Source organism: Garra rufa, chromosome 20 (assembly GCF_049309525.1).
Source record: "Garra rufa chromosome 20, GarRuf1.0, whole genome shotgun sequence".
Classification (NCBI taxonomy): Eukaryota; Metazoa; Chordata; class Actinopteri; order Cypriniformes; family Cyprinidae; genus Garra; species Garra rufa.
Genome location: NC_133380.1, coordinates 18,979,024 through 19,005,666, shown reverse-complemented (window position 1 = coordinate 19,005,666; position 26,643 = coordinate 18,979,024). Strand labels below are relative to the sequence as shown.

At 38.9% G+C, this 26,643-nt stretch overlaps 1 protein-coding gene across 1 annotated transcript in view; it reads right to left on the bottom strand.

Annotated features, from left to right (window-relative positions):
* The window catches only part of atp2b4 (ATPase plasma membrane Ca2+ transporting 4), a 117,725-nt gene extending 92,155 nt beyond the window's left edge, over window positions 1-25,570 (bottom strand). The window contains exon 1 of the mRNA XM_073825501.1: window positions 24,890-25,570. The gene's annotated coding sequence lies outside the window, so the exon portion shown is untranslated. The remainder of the gene's footprint in view (window positions 1-24,889) is intronic.
* Window positions 25,571-26,643: the final 1,073 nt, after the last annotated feature.

Below are 26,643 nucleotides of genomic sequence, written 5' to 3'. Positions count from 1 at the left end.
GACAAACAGCAAACGAGTGAGATTAAAACCGGCAGATGCAAGCTGTTCAGAGAGCCCAGAAACCCTAGTGGTGCCCTACCTGACAAAACAGAGAGTGTTGCTCATCACAGTCACAGCAAATTAGAACAAAAACTCTGAATAACACAGAAGCTCGTCACTTCATCACGTCGCATCTGATGAGTCACGAGAGTTTAACCTCATGCACCAGCTAGAGACCTTGCAGACAAGTTAGTCTGTCATTTGCAAGAGAAGTGGGGAACATGCTGTGAAAAGAGAAACAAAATCATGCACAATCATTAGAAGCATTAGCAGTAATGATCCCTATTAAAACTGCCATTAGAGTTTGCAATATGTTTTTCTGTTCCTGGAGTTACAAAAGGCCCTTCACCAGTCTACCCAGAATTCAAGTGTCTCTCGAAAGAAAATGTATTAATTTTCACAACAATAGCACACAAGCTCGACTAACAGGCTCTCACAAGATGGCAAACACCGTGGTCCTTTCTTGTTTTTCTCTTATACCCACAGATATAATACAACCGGAGCCACGGATCCCCTTTGGATTCTCTGGCTGATGGAAGAACAAACAAGACTGAATGACAGAAGAAGAACAGGCCTCGAGAAAAGCAGAAGAGATGATAAAGTGCCGCTGACATGAGCCCATCTTTTGGGCACCTTTTGATATCACAGATGAGGACTCAGGCGCACCGTTTGTGGTTGCTGGTGGGATACTCTCCTCTGTAAATTAACCACATAAGAAATGCAAGAAAAGGAAAAAGGGAAGCAGAAGAGATCAGTCATGTTCATCGACTCCTCCCGGCACACAGCGTTGGTGCATCTTGCCAAATTCATGAGGCCTGTGACCTGCATCAGGCCTGGACGTGGGAGTGTGGTTTATTTCAGAGGAAGCTAGTTATGAGGACAGAACAGGGTATTCCTCGGGGCAAGTACGCTCTGGAGCCGAGCATCAACATCTGACTATAATCCTATTGCATGAAATCAACTCTGTGATAACTTGAGTTCTTTCCACTCTGCTGCAGAGATAAGTTCTGAGGGTAAGAAATACTACATCTAAATCAAGTAGTAAGTCAGTGGTGGTTGCTTCTGAGGGCTGCGGGTTTTCTTTGGAGAATAATATAAATCTAAATTATTAAGAGAAGTTTTTAACCTTCAGCTCTGGATTGCACTGGCTCATATTGATCAATGGGAGAAAATGAATACCAGTCTTGCTGATTTCTTCCAAGAATTCCTCAACAGCCTCTGCTGACAGAGGAAAAACAAAATAACTTTGCTTAAGAATGCATTGTATAGCTCCACATATTTGGCCGTTTTGAGAAATCAGCATGGTCTGGGCAGTCAATGGCTAAACAGACAGAGTTCTGTTTAAGAACACAGAGCCATTCAAACGTTGACATTTTTTTGTTAACTCTTTCCCCACCACTGAAGGAATTTTTTGCCTTTTCATGTTTTCACTGGTGTATGATAAGAGGTGCTATTACACATCTTCTAAAAGAGTACTGAACAACTGGATCAAAACACAGTGAAGCAGCAGCAGAAACAAGCAATGACTTGTGTAAAGCAGATGCATATGTAAAATCATCAAACATCAACCATTATAAAAATCAAAACTGCCTAACGTTAATGTTGAAGTGGAAGTGGTATAGGACCGTGCAAGGGACCAAAAACTATTCAGACACTTTAACCTGACCATGTTTTGATTGAGTGTTTTTTCTTTAATTGCTAATGTGACCTTTTTACACCACAGATTTAACAAAATTAAGCACTGCTTGGTAACTGGTCAACAAAGTATTGATAGTTGTGCAAATATTGTCATACTAACAGAATATTTGGTTGATTACAGTCCATTACATAGCTTTCTATCAAATTCATCTAACATTATCAAGATTAATTTATTCTGACACAGTTTAACTCTAAATTCTTGTCATATTTTATCATCATTTCCAATATGATAATGTGAGAAATGTTGAAGGTGTCTGAATAAATTTTGGTTTGACTATGTTTTGATTATATTAAATCTAATCTGGACGTATTATTTGACAAAAATTAGATTTCCTTGGCTTTTTGATTAAAATGTTGCTTTTTATAAAACTTAACTACAGTTAAGCCCGAAATTATTCATACCCCTGGCAAATTCTGAATTAAAGTTACTTTTATTCAACCGGCAAGTTTTTTTTTTTCTTGACCGGAAATGACACAGGCTTCTCCCAAAAGATAATAAGACGATGTACAAGAGGCATCATTGTGGAATTTTTTTTTCTCTCAGCTTTTATTTACATTTTAACAAAAAGTGGCATGTCCAAATTATTCATACCCTTCTCAATAATCAATAAAAAAGCCTTTTTATTGGCTAATACAGCAATCAAACGCTTCCTACAATTGCTGACCAGCTTTTTGCATGTCTCCACTGGGCTTTTGTGTGCCTTATTTGGAGAAGTGGTGTCCTCCTTGGTCTGCGTCCATGGAACCCAGCGGTGTGCAGTGTCCAATGGACTGTCTACCTTGAGATGTTGCCACCAGCAGAGCCCAGATTCAACAGGATGGCCTTTGTGGTGAAACTTGGATTCTTTTTTTTTTTTTTTTTACCTCTCTCACTATCCTCCTGGATAGATTAGATACAAAAAAAAAAAAAAAAAAAGTCAACCGAATTCCGCCATCTCGGATCAGTCCTCAGCAGCGACGGCGACCTCCTCCCGGACATTCGAGCGAGGGTGAATGCGGCCTGGGCGAAATGGCGACAAGTCACCGGGGTGCTCTGCAACCGACGCATGCCAATACGCCTGAAAGCAAAAGTTTACAAGACCATTGTCCGCCCTGTGGCCCTCTATGGAGCAGAATGCTGGCCAGCCACGGCGAAACACGAGCGAATCCTGCACAATATGTAGATGCGGATGCTCCACTGGTGCCTTGGCCTGACCAGACGGGACTGCGTCATGAACACCAACGTCAGGAAGCTCATGGGAGTGGCCCCAATCACGGAGAAGATGCAGGAAGCAAGGATGCGGTGGTATGGCCATGTAGTCAGGAGCGGAGAGGACTTTGCACTGTAGCCACTGAAACTTCAAAACATTTAGATATGGTCTTACAGCCCTTTCCTGACTTGTGAGCAGCCACAATGCGCAGCTGCAGGCCCTCAGTGAGCTCCTTTGTCTTAGCCATGACTGTCCACAAACCAACAGCAGAGAGCTTTTGTTTTTCACCTGTTGAGTTGATTAAAACAGCTGTTCTCAATGAATCAGGGTAATTAGGATACTTTAGAACAGCTTGGACTATTTGGAATCGTATGGAACTTTGGATTTTCCCATAGACTGTGACAGTTTGCAAAGGGTATGAATAATTTTGGACATGCCACTTCGTTCAAATGTAAATAAAAGCTGAGAAATATTTTTTCCCCACAATGATGTCTCTTGTACATCATCTTATTACCTTTTGGGAGAAGCCTGTGTCATTTCTGGTCAAAAAAAAAAAACTTGCTGGTTGAATAAAAGTCAGTCAGAATTTGCCAGGGGTATGAATAATTTCAGGCTTGACTGTATACTCAAGTGTTGATAAAACTAAATGCATGTAGCTAGAAGATACGGAGGTTTTTGTTTAAAAGCAGAGGCTTTGTTCTTTTTTTTGACATATTGCATATTTAGATATTCACAAAACAAAATATTCCGGGGGCATTAAAATTTTTGAAAATTATCAAAAATGCTGACAGTGGCTGACAACTTTGGAGAAAAAAAATAAATAAAAATGCTGGCGGGGACAGAGCTGATAGAATTTGATACTTTCTTTTTTATAAGGTAAGGATTAAAATGATCAAAGTGACAGTCAATACTTTTTTTTAAAGTTACAATAAAGATTTCTGCTTTCTACTTAAGAATTTCCTGGGGGGGGGAAAGCATCACAGTTTTAATGAAACCGTTCAGCACAACTGTACTCAAAAGTGCTAAGCAGTAAAAACAGCAGTATTTACACTTCTCATAACATCAAAGATTTATAACTTTGCTTTTTTTGTCACAAATTTTAAAAAATAAAGATGGACATTCATAAATTAAATGACTCCATTTGCACACTTTAGGATTACAGTGAAATCGGACATGTGACTATTTTAGCCAACTATATAGCAGGGAAGCATGCTTATTCGGGGTGGAGCCAGGATGTAAAGCAAACATCAAACTGTGATGTGCAAACTTGCATATACTACTGCCTGCTCAATTTTTTTAGCTTTGGACGCAGGCAAAGCATCAGGCCTACCTGTCATGATGGCTAAATATGAGCTATTTTTAATCTCACCTCTAATTATTCGATGGAATGGTTAGCAGAAAAGGTGATAAGTAGACACATTAGACTTACATACGCACTACAGTAACACTAAACCTCAAAAAAAGGAAAAAAAAAGGATGGGTTTAACACTTTACGAATTTGTATCTCAGCTCAAATTAAAACATTCATCTAAAAAATAGATGGACTAAACATTTACATTCTTTGCTGTGATATTTTTGGAAAGATTTTGAGTTTATCCATTAGAATGCTATGGAAACGCCCATGTAAATGTTCATGCAAAATGTTGGAAAGCACTGCTTTGCAATCGGAAATGTGGGGAAAAAAAACCCATGGTGGTCTAAACTACTCTCCTGGTCAGTCACCAGCCCACCGGCATTGATTTCCCACCCCCATGCCCTCTGAATACCAACAACATCAAACAAACCGAGAATAGTTGCACAGTGTGAACACTGCAGGGCAGCCGTCCCAAACCACTGCCTCTGCCCTGATCATGTGTCTATTTGATAAATACTTCAGTCACTGAAGCTGAGTGAAGCAAATGAGCAAAGAGTACATGTGAGAAATCAAAGCTCTGTACTGCTGAGAGGGGGGATGACCATTTCCAACACCTCGTGACAAGTCATTGTGAAACTTATCAACAACAGCGCAGAAACTTCTCCAGAAACTTCAGCAAATGCTGGGCAGGTTTACCCAGAACACAAGCTCTTGTTTCAACCTGGTCTCCCCAGACCATCTGAAAATCCAAAATACACACAAAAGTCAACAGATGGCCAGTCCAGACAAAGCGAGTGGTGCCGAAGGTCTATCCCAGCGTTGTCAGCCTGATCAGATGTCAGTTTGAGAGTCAGGGGGCAATAGGAAGGAAGGGCAAAGGCAAACGTATCAGCTGTTCTGGAGTCATGGGAAGTTGGGCATATTCAGGGGCCGGTGGTGAGCTATTAATAAAGTGATGATGAGTGTACAGGGAGGGGATCCCTGAAATACTGACTGCACTGGGTTAGTTATAGCATGACTCATGGCAAATACTGGTGTCCCATTAGGCTCTGGACAACTAACGCTAGTTGAGCCCGCCAACATTTCTGTTTTTTGTTTTTTGTTTTTTTCCCCAAAACAATTGTGTGCATGCTACTCAGAAAAAAAATCTGGATTAAATGGGTGTGTGAACATACAGTCAGATTTGACCTTTTAAACTAGGGCCCTATGAAATGTTTTATTTTTTTCAAATTCTGTTTTTTTCCCCATTTTAATTTTTCTAGACTCTGTTTTAACAATCAGTTTACATTTTATTGATTTTAAAAGCATATCCAACTAATTGATATCATGAAACTTGCACAATTTAACAGCAATATATTAAGGCCCCATGAAATACACTTATTTTTACCAAATTCTCTGTTTTCCATTAATTTTCTGGATTCTATTTGAATGGTTTCATTAAATGTAATAAATCAAAACATCTAATTAATGGATTTACATCTCTTTCCTCTTTTTCTTCTTCTTTAGAAATACTGTGTTGTGTATTTACACTGTTAAACAATTCTGGTAAATATTTTTTTTCTGCTAAATATTCCTTAAAAATAATGTTTTAATAATAATTGTATTATTAGTAGTACTATCATTACATCATATTTCTGTCACAGTTTCTTCAAGTTATTACCAAACTTCTTTGACAGGTTGCTGTGAAGTTTAAGTTTCTGTTTGCATATAATATTATGACAGTTTTTCTGAGAAAAAAAAAAAAACAACACTAAAATGCTCAAAGTAACTGTTCTAGAAATTATGTTTATGTATTCACGTACTTATATTTTGAGGTTGCAGAGGCTAAATACACTGAGCATCATGCATGCTTCAGTATGTATGTATTTAAATAGTATTTTTGCTACTTAATATTCACAGACACTAGTCCACACCATGTTTTGGTTTAAGTGTACTGACCTACTTTTAATTTATTTGTCCAAAATTTTGTAAATTTGGTATTTATGACTGGATTCCACAATTTTGTCTGCATTTTCCATATCACGTAAATTGTAGGGCCCTATTATACACACGGCTTTGTGCTCCACTTCATATTTCTAGTGATAGACTGATTATCAGCCAATCCCATATTTAGCCGTTTTGAGATTATCTGTGTCACTTGACTAATAGAAGTGCTATTTTGCTCATGTAATGACGCCAAAAAAGTTAATAAAAGTAATTAAGTGTGAAAAAAGGGCCCATTTAATTTCCAGTTATGTATAAGCTTTGTTTGTAATTACTAAAAGGTTTTAAAGCATGTGAAACACTTACACAACTCGAGTTCACCAATTAAAATGAAAATAAAGCAATGTTCTAAGATAATTTATATAACATCACTGAATTCACTCAGAGCCAAAAAAACAAGCTACTCATTGTATCTGCCACTCTATACTCAAATGCCATTCTATACTAATTATAATATCATCTCTCAATGGGCCCTTTTTTAATTTCTGTGGAAATTTGCTTCAGCAGCAAAAGAAAAAAATCACTATTGTATTTCCACAACTATATAAAAGTGGAGAAAAAAAAACAATAGAGAGAAATGATTACAGTCAATTTTACAGCTGCTTTATAAAACCCATCACAACAGTGTTTATTAGATTTTTTGTAATTTATTGCTAATGGAAAATTACAGTGGCATAAATATACATTAGGTTTTTTCAATGGAAAAAGCTAGATTTATGATGTTAACTGTGAAAATGCGACATAGCAGTCAGTGAAAAAGGTCCAATATCTGATATTTAGTACAACAGCTCTCGTTTGTATAATACTGCTTGGACATCTGCCATTCGCCACCCAGCACTCTAGATATTAGTATTGGTTATTGAAAAATCCTTATCAGTCCACCACTAATTATAACAGAGGACTACTTCATAAAACACAGAAGCATCAATGGCCGTTAATCACCACAACTGCGTCCAACAAATTGGTAGCAATAAAGATGCTGCAATACTTGGTAAAGAGGATTAGTACTTTGTACAAATATACCACATTCCTCAAGATCTAAATCGTTCCCAACTCCGGTCACAGCAGATGTTACGACTGAAATAAAACAGCTGGGACTATGCTTACTGGAGATTACTGGTGCTGCCTTTTTGAGCCTTGCATTTTTTCTGTGGAGAATATTATAATTGGTATAACAAATTGGTGGTGGCATTCATGCACTTCTTAAACAAGACAGGCATGTTTAGGCATTCGTGTCATGGGATTCTCTCAAAGTCGCATGGAATGCCACACAAGTCTGGAATTGTATAGGAATTTCTACAAGTTCGAAAGCGTGAGTTTGTTTATTGGAAGAGTTCAGCTCTGCAGACCCTAACCAAAGACTGAAATGAATCCAGGCATTCCACTCATGTCTTGCAGTTCAGACACCAGCCGAACGCAAAGACAAGCGAACGCATGCTATTCCAAACTATCAATCAAAAAAGTTCAAAGCACACAATGCACATTCCTCCAGTTCCATTGTGAGAATTTTCTAATTGCTAACAAACAATCCGATTAGAAAAATTTCCCCCACACAAGTTCGTTATATCTCTTCCTCTTCCTTCCCATTTCTCCTCTCCCTCTCTCCAGCCTGGCTTTTGTACCAGTCAGAGGAAAAATTACTGTTTGCTCTTGGGCCCGTCATTTCAAGCCACTCCCAAAAGACTGCGTGGGCCCGGCCTCCATAGAAATTATTCCATGCTGTCAGCCAGCAAGAAAGAGGGCGTGTTCAGGAAAGAAGGAAGGAGGTGGGAAAATACTACCTACAGACAAGTGGGGAAAAAAGGGAGACGGGAAAAGGAAAAATTCCAAGTGACTTTAGGGAAACTAAAATACATTGGAAAATAAACACCACCCTACTCATGTAGGCGGTGAAGTGGTTGCGTGATATTTCTTGTCCAAAGCCATATTTGTCAACCACCTCCATGCTAATGACATGCTCCACAAGTTTAAAACCCAATCAAGCATGTGCGAATCGGCCATCCCGGTCGCTTTTATTAAATTAACATCTTGTCACTCTTGTGACCTTTGCGTCGAGAGTGTGCCTTCTTGATGTCTACTTGTTACAGAAAATTGACTGCCAGACGGACTGGATGAACTTCAGATTCATTAAACAAAAAACAATCAACACATGCTGACATTCACGTTGTGCAAGGGCTGAGCGGCAGTTGAGCTTTAAAATAAAATGCCACAACGAAAGTTGCATAACCTCCTCGGCACCCCTGCTATCCCTTAACTGAACACACACACACACACACACACCTCAGCAAGAATCAGAGATAAAAGGCATCTAGCACAAATGTTTAGTATATGATGAAATGGGAACTGAAACTGTTTACTGAGCATAGTGAAGCCTTCAGGAGCTGTAGGATCTTGAACACCAGCTGACGTATGCATTACCGTTCTTTAGGAAGTGTTCGGATACAAAATAAAGGCAGATCTCTTTGGTAATAGTACTGACAGATGACTTACATGTTTTGCCAAAAAGGATAAATCAACATGACCTAGTTCGCAGTGTGGCACTTTTGCTAACAGCTTGACATTGCGCCATCTCACCTGAGTGACGACTAGGATAGCTTTGAAGTGAAGTGCTTTGAAATGCAACATCAGATGTGAGGTTTCAGCTTTTTTTTAATTGGCGAGTTGTGTTAACGAGCAGCAGTGTTTACTATGTGGTCCGTGCTCTTGTTATCAGGTCAAGGGTGAGGCATTTAACACGTAAAGCCAGGTATTCAGAGTACAGTCAATGCACTGGAATGACTTCCGGATGCCTAAGTACTAGTTTGTATTATTATGTTACCATGATTTATGGGGTGTTGAAAAAATATGAACTGAGGAACTGGGAGGTAAATAGCAAACTGACCTCAAAGCATGCATAACAGAAATCAACAGAAATAAAATACTGGGAGTTAAGAATACACATGACCTTGTCAAAAGAGAGCTACAAAAGTAAAGATTAATTAAAGTCTGAAATGAACAAACAAGCGTGTCTACATCAGTTGTTCTGAACCAGTGGGCCACGATTTTCTAGGGAAGTGGGATTCTTAGCAATATGAGTGCAAAATGACTTACAAATATTAAAAAAATTGATGATAAAATCATTAAATTAAGCTGAAAATCTTATTTTGTGAGACTGACAAGAAAAAGAAGAAATTGTTGAATAAAGTTATTTTGTTTTCTTTGTCCACAAAACATTCTCATAGCTTCATAAAATTAAGGTTGAACCACTGATGTCACATGGTTTTTTAACAATGTCCTTATTACCATTCTGAGCCTTGAATGTGTCAGTTGATGTGTATGCAGGGTCAGAAAGCTCTCAGACTTCATCAAAATCTCTTAATTTGTGTTCTGAAGATGAACGAAGGTCTCACAGGTTTGGAAGAACTCACCCTTTAAATCCTTAAAGACTTAAACTTCTGGAAATCCTGAAAACTAATTGCTTTAACTGAGAGTGTTAGATTAAAATAATTTCTGGAAATAAGAAAAAGAAAAAACTAGGGCTATGGGACAATTGAATGCTAATGTGGTCAATATAGACATCACAACAAGACAAAACTGGATCCCTTCCACTATAATCAATAAAAAAGATCCACGCAGAGAAACCATCACAATGTGCTGCAGTTGACAGACATGCTGGTTTTCATTTTGACATGCATGCACAGTTCATCTGGGAAATTTTTTTTTTTTACAAATGTCTGACATGTGAACTGACCATTCAATAACTTCTAACCATGATATCAAAGCCAATGTGAGACACTTCTGTTCTCTTAACAGGACTAGTACCCATCTGATCTGTAAGTAAAAATGACAGGAATACAATCTCAGGCATCATCACTACACAACAGTCTGCTAGGTATGTGGAAAACAACTATGAAAAGCATCCATAATAGAACAAAAACACATTTAAAGGATTGCTTCACTTCCAGAATACTCACCCCAAAGTCATCCAAAATGTTCATGTCTTTCTTTTTTCAGTCAAAAAGAAATTAGGTTTTTGAAGAAAACATTCCAGTTTCAATGGGAGCCATTAGGTTAAAGGTCCAAACTGCAGTTTCAATGAGGCTCCTAAGGGCTCTACACAATCCCAGCTGAGAAATAAGGCTCTTATGTAGTGAAATGATCAGTCATGGTGTAAAAATAAAAATCCTAATTTATATACTTTGTAACCACAAATGCTAATCTTGCACTAGCTCCACTTCACGCATTATGCAGTCACATTGGAAAGTTCACGTGTGATGTAGGCGGAAGTACTGACCCAGTGTTTACAAAGCCAACGTGCAAAGAAAGTCAAACGCTTTTCACAAACACTGAAAAAAGGAGATGGAGTTTTTTGCCCTACCCTACCTTTTTGAACTGAAGAACACACATCACAGCGCTATTGCAAGATGAGCATTTTTTTAGAAAATGACCAATCGTTTTGCTAGATAAGACCCTTATTCCTGAACTGGGATCGTGTAGAACTCTTTGAAGCTGCATTAAAACTGCAATTTGGACCTTCAAACTGTTGGCCACTATTGAAGTCCACTATAAGGAGTAAAATCTTGGAATGTTTTTCTCAAAAACCGTAATTTCTTTTCGACTGAAGAAAGAAAGACATAAACATCTTGGATGACATAGGGGTGAGTAAATTATCAGGAAATTTTTATTCTGAAGTGAACTAATCCTTTAATTCAAAACTCATGTTTATAAAGAACAACTGTATTTTTCGTAACCGTTCAAGTGGCCCCTGCCAGAGAACAAAATCTGGCTACTAACCTCTGGTAATCTGGAACCCCAGATATAAACTGCTTTCCAAATTTATCTGCCTGACATAAGTGATTATTTAGTAAAACAAGTTATTCATTATAAAACACAAACACAAATCACTACTATTTAGCATTTAACAAATAGTGGAGTACACAAAAATCAGACCAGGAATTACGGACATTTTCTGCTAATTGCAGCTCAGTGTAACTTGCTGGTTATCATTGAAACACTGCTGAACAAAATCCCAGAGTCATTATAATCACTTAATGTGGTCCAATAATGCTTTTTAATGAAGGCACTGATGCAACGTTCATAAAGGAGTCCCACTAATGGGCAAAACTGCTTCATAAGACAGTACATCTTTACAAATACAGCGGCGTTTTAGCAGTTGATGGCAAATACTGAATGACCAAAACTGTCCTAAGGCAACAATAATGCAGATACTGCAGAAAACATTCACAATTACGAAAAAATGCTATGAATCATGGAAAATGATTGTGCAGTGTCCTAATCAGGGTTTTTCAAGAACTAAAATATTCCATGTGACATCTCAGCAGTTTCTTCTCTCTAAAGGCTACATGCAAGCCCTATGTGCCAATAACGTAACATGCCCTTTCTCGATGCCGAGTAAGTTCAGGACCACTGCAGTTTGTGAAAATTATACCACCAGCAAAACATGTCTAAACACATTGCAACACTGCCTAGGATTTGTCTGTGCAATCAATGTGGCTCAGTTCACATCAACAGTTCTGCCAATAACTGGAATGAATGTCATGTGTTCTTGTCTGAAACCACCACCACCAACCCCCCTCTCCATCTCTGCTCTCGCTCAACCCTCCCTGCCTTGCAGTTTTTCTCCACCGTGCTTCTCCGAATTCAGCATGTCTGTTTAGGCCCGAGACGGATGGATGGAGTCTTGACAATGTCTACAGATGTCACATTCTATGCTTGTAAGTCCCATTTTGCTCTGGAGGGGGAAACTATCTGTACATACAGGGTTATCTTCACTGACTAGGCAGCTCCTGCTGAGGCTGCCTTTTATGCTACAAATTATTAGACAGCGACAGAGGCTTTTTAAACCAAATGTCAACGGCTGAGAGACTCACAGACAGACACACACCCTTGTGACTTCTGTCTTTTGTTCCATTCAGCAAGCCTATCTACATAGAAATGCTCGAGCCTTGCTCTCAATGGACAACACCCAAAACGCAAACCCAACACCACACACACAAAACTACAAAAAAGCCTGCCACTCTGTGAGAAGTTTAACACCATGACAGCTTTGGATCAAAACACGATATTTTCCTCCGAGGATCATCTCTACTGTGGATGGTCTCACAAACTGTCAAGAATGAAAATTGTGTGCTAGAGCTCTGACAATACAACCCCAGTGTATAAACTTGAATATATGGCGGCAGTAACTTAGTAGATTCTTACATTTTCTGAAGAAAATGTGAGTCCTTAAGCTCTTTTTTCCAATATCCAAGTAGCAGCACATCTCACCAACAAACCACAAGATTTTAAAAAGATGTTGCTGTTTATTTTCCAAATACTGTGGTTAATTATTTTTAACAGAGCAGGGTCAACAGTCTGAATGGAAAGTTAACAGACTAATGTTTTATTTAATGTCTGCTTAACAAAAATCACTGATATTCTTAAAAGTCTTTTCTCTATACATTTGTAATAGCACACACATATTCTAAACAGCACTGCCTGCCTTTAATTGAAAGGATGGCTTGATGAGATGGCTTAGCAACTGAACAGTTTCACAATAGCTGTCAAAGAAAGCCTGGTCTGTTTTGATATAGTAAAGGCCCTCCACGTTGTCATGAGGAGATGCACTCTAGTGGCGCCTAAAAGGGAGGAGGTCAACAGTTGCCACATCTGATCTCTGTTGTCTCTCTAGCTCTGTCACGACTTGGGATTGAGCCGCAGGGAGCTTCCAAAAGACCTTAAGCTCGTTCAGTTGAAGGCCAGCTGCAGCCTGTGAGCTCCCATCCATCTCAGGGTTTGTCTTTGACATCTGCAGGGAAATTGGCTGATAGGAGGCTTGACCACAGAGGCGCACCCAATGTCAGCCAATGACCCTGTAGGAAATTCAATTCAAAGCAGTCCATCTTCTGGCAGACGTTCTGTTACACTGCATAAGATCAAACTCTGCGCTGCATGAAACATGTATCATTTGCACTACAATGAATTGGAAATGGTTTCCACAGATTCAGTTGCTCAGATGTCTGAAATAAGCCATGTGCCTTGAGAACAAGGCACCTTTTTCTCTAGAGATGCACAAATGCATGTGACAAGATGCTAGCATATGCAAAGCTCCCAAGTCTGACCACTTAGTAACTTATGCTCAAACACAGAATATTTGGGAACCATAATAGGTTTTTTTTTTTTTTTAAATGGGGTAATGGAATTTCTTGTAAAGCCCCTTTTTTTCAGTGGCGATGAGGACTGAAACAACACAGAAATTCTTGTCCAACACTAGGCGTATCTTACCGCATTCTCCTTTGCTGCTTGTCACACACAAAACCACATTAATGGTCGGCCTCGTGCAGCAGTGGAAAAAGTTGGGAAGGAGAACGCGATCTACAAAGGCTCCTTCTTCCACTCCTCTCTGACTTGGGACTCACATGGTTGCATTTCATTCCTTACTACAGCCTGTCTCGAATACTGAGAGTTTTTGTGTGAGGAGTTAGCGTGTGGGTTTCGGAAACTTGCACATTTTTGACCCATTTTACCCTCCCTGTGCTGTCCACAACCTCCACATTCACTACCAAACCATGAATATATATTGGGTGTGTCGCACTGAATGGAACAACATCACGACAGTTTCCACCCGTGACAGAGCTAAGATAGATGCAAAACTTCCCTGAATGCCACAAGAGGAAAGCAGCTAATCACATGATGAAAAGAAATGCGGAAAGAAAAAAAAACATTCCATTTATCACTGCTGAGTTTGGAGTTACCGTGGAGACTACCTGTCATCAGCGTATCAAACAATAAGATTTCAAAGCAAAATGTCTTAGGTAAACACTGAAAAGAACAATGTGTGTATGCCACACCCTCATCCACTAGCCAAACAAGCTATTCCATCTCTGTGAGAAACATGATGTGGCAATGTACGTCACTGTCAGGCGGGTGAAGAGGCATGACACAGTATTTTGCATCCATCATAAAGAACAGCATGAGACCAACAAAATAAAATAGTCTCACACAATTCTGCTTTTGATGACAGAGACAGATATCAAACTTTCACACACCTGAGGATAGTCAAATTAGAGCCATATTGTGTTTTTCCAGTATAATATCTCACAATACGATATTGCGATATAAAATTCATGATATGATATAATATAATAAATGGTACATTTTAAAGTTAAATTATTCGATCTAATGCACTTTGAGAGTTCAAAATTAAGAGCTCAAACCCTTGTTCTTAACCAAGAATACTTAAATCAGAATAAAGTCAGTAAATTGACTTGTACCTGGACTTTAAAGGGGACTCAACCCTCTTTTTATTAATGATATACTGTCTTAGTCTAAATTACATTCAAACAAATTAGAATATAATAATAGAAATAACAATTTATCGTGAAAATAAAGCATAACTGGTGGCCTTTGCGTTCCCAAATGTGCGCTAAAATTACAACAGATGCAATAAACAAGTTCACTGCAATCACTGTGAACTAAGCCGTTCTGAGGTGCAGGAAACATCGGATTACGAGCTGATCGCCTGAACGATGTGCGCACTTTGCTTCGAAGAGCGCAGCAAAAACAGACTTGATAAATGGTTTAAGCCATATTGTGCTTTCGGTTTTAGTTCTAGATACAGTGCTAAAGCATAATGGCCCAAAACACAACTTTAAAGATTTTTATGTTAGAATAAGAAGTTTAAATATATTTTAAAAACTACAATTTTTGCCTGAAAGACCTATCGTTTTATTTCGTCATGTGACTACAATGATATCGAGATTGCTATAGCATTACCACGATTTTGATAACACTGGTACATCTCTAGAAAAACTGTTTTTAAATTAAAGACATACTGCTACACCTGCTGCTCTACATATCCAGATATGTCTTTGATCATTTTTACACTCACATTTTAAGCTTAGATTGTTAATAATTCTGTCATTATGTATTAGATTGTAAGACTCTTATAGAAGTCTTAAAGGCACAACAGCAAAAAAAAGGGGGGGGTGTTAAAAGGTAATGAAAAACTAAAAAATTACTATTTTTGGCACACAAAAACTTCACTAACATTATAAGTGGACCTTAGAGAAAACAATTAAGTAATAAAACATGCATGATATATGACCTCTTTGCCATGTTATGCAGCATAACCGCTTTGTTAACGAGAGGCTAGGTGAGGACAGGCTGCTTCTGCCATCAACAAGCTGCACTGGTCAGCAGGCGGCCTTTAGTTCACACAGATCCCAACACTGTAACCCCGCAAAAGAGATCAGGGAGGGCCTCGATAGGAGGCATCGTGCCCAAGAGTTTCCCACTTGGCACGACGCCCAGCAACTAAATTAGAACCGTGCCTCTGCCAGGCACCTCTGAGGCACAAACAACTACAACCAACTAAAGTATGGCAAAGAACAGCAACACAAAAAAAGAAGAGTAAAACTCTGTAAACAACATTTTGTTGTCAGGTCAAAGAGAAGACAGAGAACCGCAAAGATTTATGAAAATCATATATAAAGCAAAAGATGAGGAAGCTTTTCTTATATCCAGGACCACCCAGTTATCTTTTAACAAACAATTATCTTCCTCTTTATGGCTTCCGTTAGCGATCATACACTATCGATTGGCTTCAGACAAGCATCAACCATTTGAATTTCAAATACTGAATGAAAAAACTGACTTGACATTTATTAAAGTACCTAATGGTAAGTGTTTTCTGCTGTATCATCACAAACATCCGCCATAAAGCAACTCATCAAGCTTTCATATTTCCCTTATGTAAATGTACAAGTCTATACAGGTGGCCAACCTGCAAAACTGTTTATTCCAAAGACCCTCGATCGTTTCGGTAATTGAGCGCTCCCTCACCCTTGTCTTTTAAAACATTTAATTAGGAATCTGACAGTATCTGTTTAATGGGTCTGTCACACTGTCTGAGACATTAATCCCTTTCACCCCACTTCTCTCTCTTCATCTGCATCTTGTTCTCCCTGCCTCACATCGGTATCTGACAGCCTTCATCTTTCAGAGGAAGGGGGGGAAAGTGTTGGTCAGAAAAGGCCAGAGACAGATACCTCACTGAGATTAAACGGCCGATGAGGTAGTTAAATCTTGAGGAATGGTGTTTGTGACAGTGGATGAGCCCATGCTTATCATTGCATGGTTTTCTGTTTGTTCACAGGTTTGATTGCAACACAGCCAGCTCATAAAATGAATCATTCTTAAAACAAGTGGAATTAAATGTGTGCCAAAACTAAGAACAAGTCATGACAGTTCTCACATCAGTTTTGCGCCTGCATTTACAGACAGCACAAGTACACAAAGTGCCTCTGGTTCTTTCATTTGCCCTTGAAGAGTGTTACCTCTGAGGCTGTTGCTCATCTGTCGGTACAGATGGCCATATCACCAACTTCCCTAGACTAATACCCTATTCAATTAGTACATTCTCTTCATTAAAGTCCACATGAAATCAAAATTGTAGTTTTTTGGCTTTTTGTATGAATGTTAGCCTTAAGGTTTTCTGTAAGCTACTATGCTCCAAAACAATAACAAAATTTGCATTTAGAAGATTGAAAAATTCTCTAACTTCCGCCATTATAGATCAACAATTTTGATGACATCACCCTGCACTTCAGCTTTTCATCAAACTTTGTGTCCAATCAAATGCTCTCTAAAATCTGACGCATCCCGCCCCCTAAACTATGAATAGACGCTGAAGCTGTGGCTGAAATCCGTCACTTGTTCATGGAATTTGTATTTTCTGTATGGTAAATGGCACGTTGTGCACTATATAGGAAATAGGGAATGACAGTGGGATTCAGACAGTGTAAATAAGCTACGATAGCAGAGAATAGATCATATGCACGACTCGGCGCAGACCACAAAATGTATCGGACACATTTGCATTCTACACAGAATGCTATTTTATATTCAGGTACCGCGATAGGGATGAGATTAAGGCTATCATATGTCTCAAAAACACGGCTTTGGCCCAAGCTGTGATGTAAATGAAATGCTATTGGCCATTAAAAAAAGGGGGCAGGGCTGCTGAATATGTCCCGCCCTGTCTTCCTGTTTCAGTTGAGATTACGCCAACACATAGAATAAGCCTGCGTGTCTCAAAGCACTTTAGTGGACCTTTAAATATACCACAAGTGGGAACATGATGCGTTTCAAAAGAACACGCTGAATGCAATCTCTGTAAGCCGCACTGGTTGGGAATTTTCTCTACATGGCTTTGTCACTGTTGTCATGTATTTTTATTTAATTTTTTCCCATTCGATCTTCCACCCAGGCTCAAGTTATTGACTACGCCGCCCACCATGGCCCACAGTACAAGGCCAGCAGTGGAGGTTGAACGTGGGACCTGTCGATTGACTCTAACAGTTGCGCGGGGAGACATCAGTGATCGTTATGTAACTGCTAAAGCTGCGTGGGCTGCAGGAGCAGCGCTATCATTCTGATAAAGCTAGGAAGGCTGCTGTCTCATTGAGCTAAGGCCAGTTTCTTTTGCTGAATTATAAGAAATAGCACCAGTATAACAGGATATTATAAAAAAAAGGTGAATTTGATCTTATGTTAAAGTACATACTGTCTTTCAAGGCACTGCTGTAAACTAGGTCCTGAAAACTTGCTTGGCTGCTTTGTGCGTCTCCAATTTTGCTTTTATGCTAAATTCTTGATAACCACACACAATATAAAACACAACAGCAGTACAGTACAGGTTTAACAAAACCGTGAAAAAACATAATTCACATACCAGTACATCAGGTTATAGCGTGCATGCAAAAAAACAGCAAATTATATTCAAAGACTGGAACTAACTTTAAATGGATAGTTAAATAGAAATTTCAGTCATTAATTACTCACCTTTCATGTCGCTCCAAACCCGTAAGACTTTAGTTCATCTTCAGAACACAAATTAAGATATTTTTGATGAATGCAACTGACATGTTCAAGGTCTAGAAAGGTAGAAAGGCTTTACTCAACAATTTCTTTCTGTTTCGTGTCAGTCTTCAATGTGTGTTCATGAGAATACCACAACGCATGCATGTGACGCTTCTGAACCTCAATCTCTATCATAATCTGTATATTCTGGTTCTAATAAGTTAGGCAGGGCAAAAAAATATTATAAAGTCATCCTCTCTGTTAAAGTGGTAATTTTGTTGACAAATTAAAATTTTATTGACAAAAACGTAAAAAAAAAAAAAAAAAAAAAAAAAAACTCATTTCGATTGACAAAATGACGAAAATCTCTTGACATTTTCATCTACGAATAAAAATGAGACGAAAAAGTAAAAAAATGTCAATATGTAGGAGTAAGAGAAGAGCAGACATATGGATAAATTTGACGATGCTAAAAACAACGCAGTGCCTCTCACAATGAACTAAAACAAAGACAATTCAGATGACTAAAATATGACTAAAACTAAATGGCATCACAGTCAAAAGACTATGATGCATGCACGGCAGAGACGGACACAGAAATTGTTGAATAAAGTCATTATTTGTTTTCTTTATGCACAAAAAGTATTCTCATTAACAATCGTTAAGACACTATAAATGTCCTTACTACCATTCTGGGCTTGAACGCATCAGCTTCATTGCTGTCTATGCAGAGTCAGAGGGCTAATATCTCAAATTGTTCATCTTTGGAGGTCTTACAGGTAGGGCTGTGCAATAAATCGCATGCGATTGTCATGCGTATCTCATCAGTAAAGCCGGTTCTGTGATTAGTAGTAAATCTCCATCATGTGCGTTCAGATGGCGCGGTATTTAAAACACTGAGCCGTAGATCACTGAAAAGCTACGCAATATCGCGTTCAAAATCGCATCCGCCATCTGAACGCACGTGATGGAGATTCACTACTAATCACAGAACCGCACTGATGAGATACGCATGACAATCGCATGCGATTTATTGCACAGCCCTACTTAAAGGTTTGGAATGACAAGAGGGTGAGAAATTTTGGGGAGAACAGATTTTGCACAGTTTTTAAGGTGAGGTTGCATGGTCTGACTTGATCAGGCATACTTCATCGGACAAGTATGACAACCACTTTGCTAATGCAGTACCTACCCAGACAGCCAATATGTTGCACTGTGATTACATTCAGAACAGAAGCAGAGAGCCTGGAAACTCATCCTCTATGGAAACCCACATAGGTACCCAGTAATGGTACCCATAGGTACCCAGTAATCTGTCATGTACACAAACACACACTCACTTCGCTTACTAGCTAATGTTGATGCAACTGCAAACACAGTTAAAGACTGTTGAACCACCAGAAATCACACACACTCAAACAACATCGTACACACAAACACACCCCTAGTACGGCATTAAACATCACACAGAAGTGGGAGGGTGAAAGATAAATAGAAACAGAAAAGAAGAGGGAGGGAAAGAGAGTAAAGCAGTGAGTGAATGAAGGCAAAAAAAAAAAAAACGAGAGTGGGTGATTTTTTTTTTTTTTGCTGGGGGGGGGGGGGCATCCTTACTAGCTCCCAGTGATAACAACACAAGTGTTGAAGCTCACTGTGATTGGAACGTACAAATAAAAAAGCATGTTTGTTTTTCCAGACAAACAAGTATGAGCATCTGTTACAGGGAGGCCCATCTCTTTATCTCAGTCAGCAGAGATCTTTCTCCTGCCTCTGCATGTCAGGCAACCTCACATCCACATGCATCCACGCTCTACGGAACCCCACCGCTAATGCAAAATTACTTATGCATTTATTTGCACATTCACCATTGCGCCCAAGCTGAGCCAAAGTGACTCGCGGCATCCCTGCAAGGTTCGCTGGTCGCACTGTTCTGCCGTCAAACTCGAGCACGCATGCCACGCCGTCTGACAGGAGAGAGGAAAACAACACGCAGATGCTAAGAATCACCTGACCTCTGTAATCATTACACTGCCACACTTAACCCCAGTACAAATGTTCTCCTATTTAGCAGTGCTAATGTCCTAAATACAAGCAAACTACAGGGAAAACCCTGCAAAAGAAATCTTTGTGACATACTTCCTGGCAGAGAATAAAAAAAGCAGCAAGCAGGAAACATTTTTTATGTAAGATGTTAATGTGTAATAGAAGAGCAACTGAGTGTCTGCTCTAATTGTAGAGAAACGCCTTTGGAAAAAGAAAAAACACTGGTTCTTTCTATATTGCTCTGCTAAAGATATATTAGTGCGTATACTTCCATTCAAAGTCTCATTTGGCGATCAGCTTTATATGAAAGTTCTCTTAAAGGTTGTATCAGCGATTTCTAGCCTAAAAAATAAAGTGTCAATTTCAGCTGACCTTTTTTCACGATCCGCTCGTTGCCTGCCCCATAAATTGTCTGTGAAAAAACCGCGTCTCTCTGGTCAGCCTAGGGTCCGAGATATGCCAAAAAAACAATCGGCACTACCAACCTTTCCACACATAAACAAACATTGTTCCAACCAATCAGCGTCAGGGGTTTGGTGTTGTGGACTTTCGCTCCGCCTCCCTCACATCCCTGCACCAGTAGGAAAGTCCACAACACCAAACCCCTGACGCTGATTGGTTGGAACAATGTTTGTTTATGTGTGGAAAGATTGGTAGTGCCGATTGTTTTTTTGGCATATCTCGGACCCTAGGCTGACCAGAGAGACGCGGTTTTTTCACAGACAATTTATGGGGCAGGCAACGAGCGGATCGTGATGAAAGGTCAGCTGAAATTGACACTTTGTTTTTCAGCCTAGAAATCGCTGATACAACCTTTAAAGGGATGGTTCACTCAAAAATGCTAATTATGTCATTAATTACTCACACTCTTGTCATTCCAAACCATCTTTGGAACACAAATTAAGATATACCATGTTCAAGGTACCAAGATCATCGACAAAATCTTCCGCCCTTATCAAGATACCATGATTAAAAATATCTTAATTTGTGTTACGAAGATGAACGAAGGTCATACGGGTTTGGAACGACATGAGGGTGAGTAATTAATGACAGAATTGTTGGGTGAACTATCTCAAAGAACTTGTCCAGATCATATTTTAACCCATAATCAAATACCGCAAGCAAATCACAGTGAGAAAAATGCACAGTTGTACAATTTATGCTAGAAGCATCATCATCGCATTTTGCCAATTACACATAAGATTGATTATTTGAAAATATCACAATTCAATATTTTATTTAATTAAAATCCCTATAAATTATATTTTCCAGGGCATTGTGATATTAAAGATACCATGAAATCAAACAGACATTTAATATTATTGCAATGTTTATGATGAATCATTTATCCATGCACTTCATTATTTATTCATGTGACCTCATAATCTTTAATAAAAATAACTAACTCTCCTTCCTCGCAATCTCTTTTTGTCTACGTGTGAATTGGCGCAAAGGTGGGACAATAATTTCTCCCCTCCAGCAATCTACCATTCACATGAAATTGCAGCAATTAGCAAACAACAACGATCCAACAATCCAATCAATTCTCAACGGAGCAAACCAAGCCCTGCCATACATTTTTTATCATTCAAAAAGCAGTTTTGGCCAGTACACATTTGTAGTAATTGTGGAGTTAATTCTCATATTGTATTTTCAGAAAGTTTTGGAATATTTGTCCTCTCCCCAAATTCGTCACTATACTGAAACAAAGTAATATATAATTTAATAAAAAGTATTAAGATTTTGCTTACATCTTCCTGTTGAATATTTTTTTTACATTTTAAGTTTTCAGAGGTAAATTATAACAATTACAATTTTAACAATATTTCAAGTGTGATTTATGAGATCTGTTGTATTTTGAATCCAATTTTTCTTTGGAAAAGGCAAAAGGTTGATCATGCTAATTTCAAATTTAAGGATTCAATAGTTTGAATATACATTGAACCAAAAAAAGATCATAACATCTTAGTTGATAAATCAGTTAGATAATCCCATGTTTCGGTTGTGATTGCACATTTTCAGTAGCAAGTTCACATTACAGAATTTTAACCCACATACTAAAAATACTATTTTTTTTTAAAGCAACAGCAGAATAAAATGCTCATTTACAGAAGTTGAAATTTAGGGGTTAGGGTTCGGGACAGCCACCTCCCAATTGAAGGTACACACTAAATTATGATTTTATAAATACCAAGCTTACTGATATTTGAAATATTATTGTGGGCTTCAATAGATAATAAAAGGATCTTAGTAAACATCTAACATTTGAATACTTAAATGCTTTTTAAATGTGTTTTTTGGTTGTGGGACAGCAGTTTGCACCAATACTGTAGAATGGCCCTTATACAGTGATGTAAATCTCATTTTTTTTTAAATTCGGAATGATTTGAGAATTACAATTGTCCAAATCACAATGGGAATCAGAATTTGAGGGCTGACAGTAATGACTTGAAATTAAACCATGTCAAAATGCTAAATGTTTCAAAGGGTCTCTAAAATAGGCTTGGTTTTCTTTAGAAAAACTGCAAATTAGAACTTATTTCTTCTTTTTAAAGAAACGTTACCAGAGCACGTTTCGATTTCACCTGAAATTTTACCGTTATGCTACAGCATGCCGAAGCTTCAACTCCCACTAACGAAGGCCTTATTTTCCATTTTATCCCAATTCAACAGGTACATCCCCCACACTGTTTCACGCTAAACAATCCCCCACAGCTCATTAAGTGCCTCTAGTCGTGTTTTCAACACAACAGTCTGAGCTGGTAGATATAGCTATCCCATTTATAGCCAGTAGTCACACCAGGGAGACCTGAGTCACGGTATAGGCTGATGTTACCACCAGCGCCCATGATCATGTCTGAGGAGGGAGGCTGAACAGTACAATTCTCCCCTAATTAGAGGGAACAGATGCTCTGCAGGGTAAACACAGCTTGATATGCACAACAATAAATTGCATCAGTCGGCTGGAGTAATCACTAGAGAAGAAAACTTCTCCATAGCTCCAAACACCCCCACCCTACAGGTTATGTAAAGTTTAAAGCATGCACAAGCACACCCACACATACACAAGTGGTATTGTTCGGCTGCGATATCTGCTTACTGATGTCCTCGAGAAGGTTCTTGGCTAATCACCAGTAAATTCCTCTAAAACATGAACGGTATTTGCGCAAACACATGCAACGCTCCGCATTTAGACGCGTAGAGAGCGTACCGTTTGCAAATCTATCAGATGACACAGTGATCTCGGTCAGTTTCAATCACTTTCATTTGGTTAACAACAGTCCTTCAACCTTGGGATGGATTCTCCTGGATTATGGTGGATCTGCAGGGATAAGCTTAAATGTGATCACAGCATATTTCATAATGACTGACCTTTCTCTTCTGATTATTTTGTGGGCATACTAAACATCTCTCAAATTTCCACAAACTAAATCACCCTCACACCAGCAGAAGATTAGCTAGTGAACATCCCCTGTGGGCCGTAAAACAATAAGGTGGCTTTCAGGTTTCCACACAAGGGAACTTTGTGAATGTGACATGGCAAACACATTAACCTGCTATGATTTGTCTCACAGGACTAGAGAACATTCCGGGGGGGGGGGGGGGCGGGGTGGTGTGGGGGGGGGACAAGTTTAAACCTAAACAAAAACAAAATAGGCAAATAATCCATCCAAAAATTAAATAATCTGACACTCATATTATGTAAAACCTGTTTGACTGGTTTTCTTTTGTGAAACACAAAAGATGTTTGTCAAAATTCGCTCTCATTGTATGGGGAAGGGAAAACATACAATGGAAGTCAATAGTGACTGAGGCGTTCTGCTAAACGTTCATTTTTAGTTGAATTACTTTTTTAATATTAACAAATGATGTAATGAGGTGGGGCTTATACCGTATTTAGACATGTTAAACCCATTTGTCACGACTAGTGTGACCGCTTTATCATCTCCTCAGGCTGCTGAGGCTAACGATCACAAGACACCTGAAGGTGACGGACAGCTTCAAACCGTCGTTTCCCCACACGAATCTTCATTTAACAATCATACTTTAACATAACACCAACCAGAAAGCCTATGTACCTCGTGTTACTCTCTTTCTGACTCGACTGAGCAGGTTTTGTTCTCCTCACAGGACAGAGAACCGAAGCTCCTCACGGGGAACAAATTGCAGGGTTTCCCTTTCGACGCAATAGCGTGAGGACACACCCAGAGAGGCGCGAGAGAGGCGCGGTGGCCGTTACCCAAGGGGGTGACGTCAGAGGGATCGACTGATTACCTCTTTATAAATCAACAAGAGAGCCCATTTACTCTTCACATGAAATGTACCCGTTTATTTCTGCCCATTAAAAGCCCCTATTAGGCAGTGGTGCAAAACGTGCACGCCTCAACGTTTATGTGACTACGTTGACAGAAATTGTGAAATGGCACTAAAATACGCTAATACAAACATAAATAACAATCAAAAAGGATAAGAGTAGCGTTAAACGTAAAATAGACAGTAATAAACGTTGTCGGAATAGCAAAAAATCAATTTCACAGTTGAGCTAGTGTAATATCTGTAAACGATTAAAACGCTCACGGAAAAGCTGTGCAGAAATGATTACTTGCAACAGGCAAAAACAGGTCTCCCGAGCAGCTCTGAAGAACGTTTACAAGATGGAACATGAACGCGCACACCTGTGGATAGGAAAATCAAAGTGAAGGAAATGAGAAGAATAAAACAGGAAAAATAACAAACCTACCTTGGGGCTGAAGCGTTGTCAGAAAGAGTGAAAGCCGCACATGGGACGTTCCTCCTCATTCAGTGCATCGAGAAACAAGCCCTGCTCCTCAAAAACAAGCCTTCTCCTCAGAACTCCCAGTGAAGAAAGCCGCGAAAGGTCTCTAAGTAAACGCTTGCACGGATAAGCAGTGTGTTTCTTCGCTTGCAAACCGTGTTTGTTTACTCTGCATCTGGAAACTTTAGAATTGGTGCCGGTCAACCAGCAGGATGGAATTAGTCGCTTTTCCTACATGTAAAATGTGACCTCCGCGTCTAGGCTAAAAACATGTCTAAACTTCTTATATCACGCCGCTGAGAAGTGAGAAGCCCGTCTGCTCGAACCCAATCCAACAGCCTTTTCTCGTCCAGAGAAAAGAGGAAATAATCACAAGAAGGATTGAGGTATGTTCCGCTTTGGTTACGGAACGCAAACGCAACAGATCCAAGTTTTGTTTGGTTCTCAATCTTGTTTTCTACGTGTTAACTGCTCTATTTGTTGCCCTCCGTTTAACCGCCGGGAAAAGTGCGGATAAACGCAACCTTTCACCGCGCAACGAAAAAGACAGTTTAAATCACTGGTTGCCGTGGCTGGAAATCGAAAGAGGGAAGATAGAGATTCAGTCTGAGGGTTGGGAGAGCTGCGGCGGAGAGGGAGGGACTTGTGTGGGATCAGTCATTTAAGGTGGATCACAAGGAAAATTGAAGCAAATGAATGGTCAGGTCCTGGAATTCCCAACACCTCGAGTTGCTAGACGGGGTGCATTATAAACGAGATATGCACCTATGGACGCAGGGGTGCTGAGATATTTTTACACGATTTAAATATTTACAGATGGTTGAAAAAGACCCCGATTTTATTCATAAAGCTAATTTGTAGTCCTGAAAAGCAGAAGCAATGCAGCACTGTATTTTATTGATAAACTCAAACTATCTATAAACGTTTACATAATAAAAAAATAAAGTTTTGTGGTTGACACTTACTAAAGACACTTTATTGTTTTGTTCTAGAACATAAGTTAGCTTCATACTTAATGAACACTCTAAAGCCGTAATTTTTGAGAAAAAAAAGTTGTTTCTACAGTAGTACTACAACTACCACAATGATGCCTGTTTATGGGCTTGACAAGTCAGACAGCAGTTGTAGTCTTTATATAGCAACTTGCATTGAGGGTTCTAAAGTCACATCACTCCAGTCCAGTAGGTGGCGGAAATGCATCTTAAGTTGGTTTGCCAATGTCCAATAAATATATATCCAAAAAAAGGAGGACTAAAATCAAATTTTGGATTTTAGTCTGTTTATCTCAACACGGGTTTGGCCGTTGGAGAGACCTATTTAGTGACTGCTTAAATGACTTATTTCAAAATCTGACCCTGGACTACAAAACCAGTCACATGGGTCAATTTTTAAAATTGAGATGTACACATCATCTGAATAAATAAGTTTGTTAGGATAGGACAATATTTGGCTGAGATACAACTATTTTTAACTATTAAAATGTGGAATCTAAAGATTGCAAAAAATCAAAATACTAAGTCCATTGCCTTTAAAGTTGTCCAAATGAAGTTCTTAGCAATGCATATTACTAACAAAAAATTAAGTTTTGATATATTTATGGTAGGAAATTTACAACATATCTTCATGGAACATGACCTTTACTTAATATCCTAATGATTTTTGGAATAAAAGAAAAAAATATAATTTTGACCCGTACATGTATTTTTGGCTATTGCTAC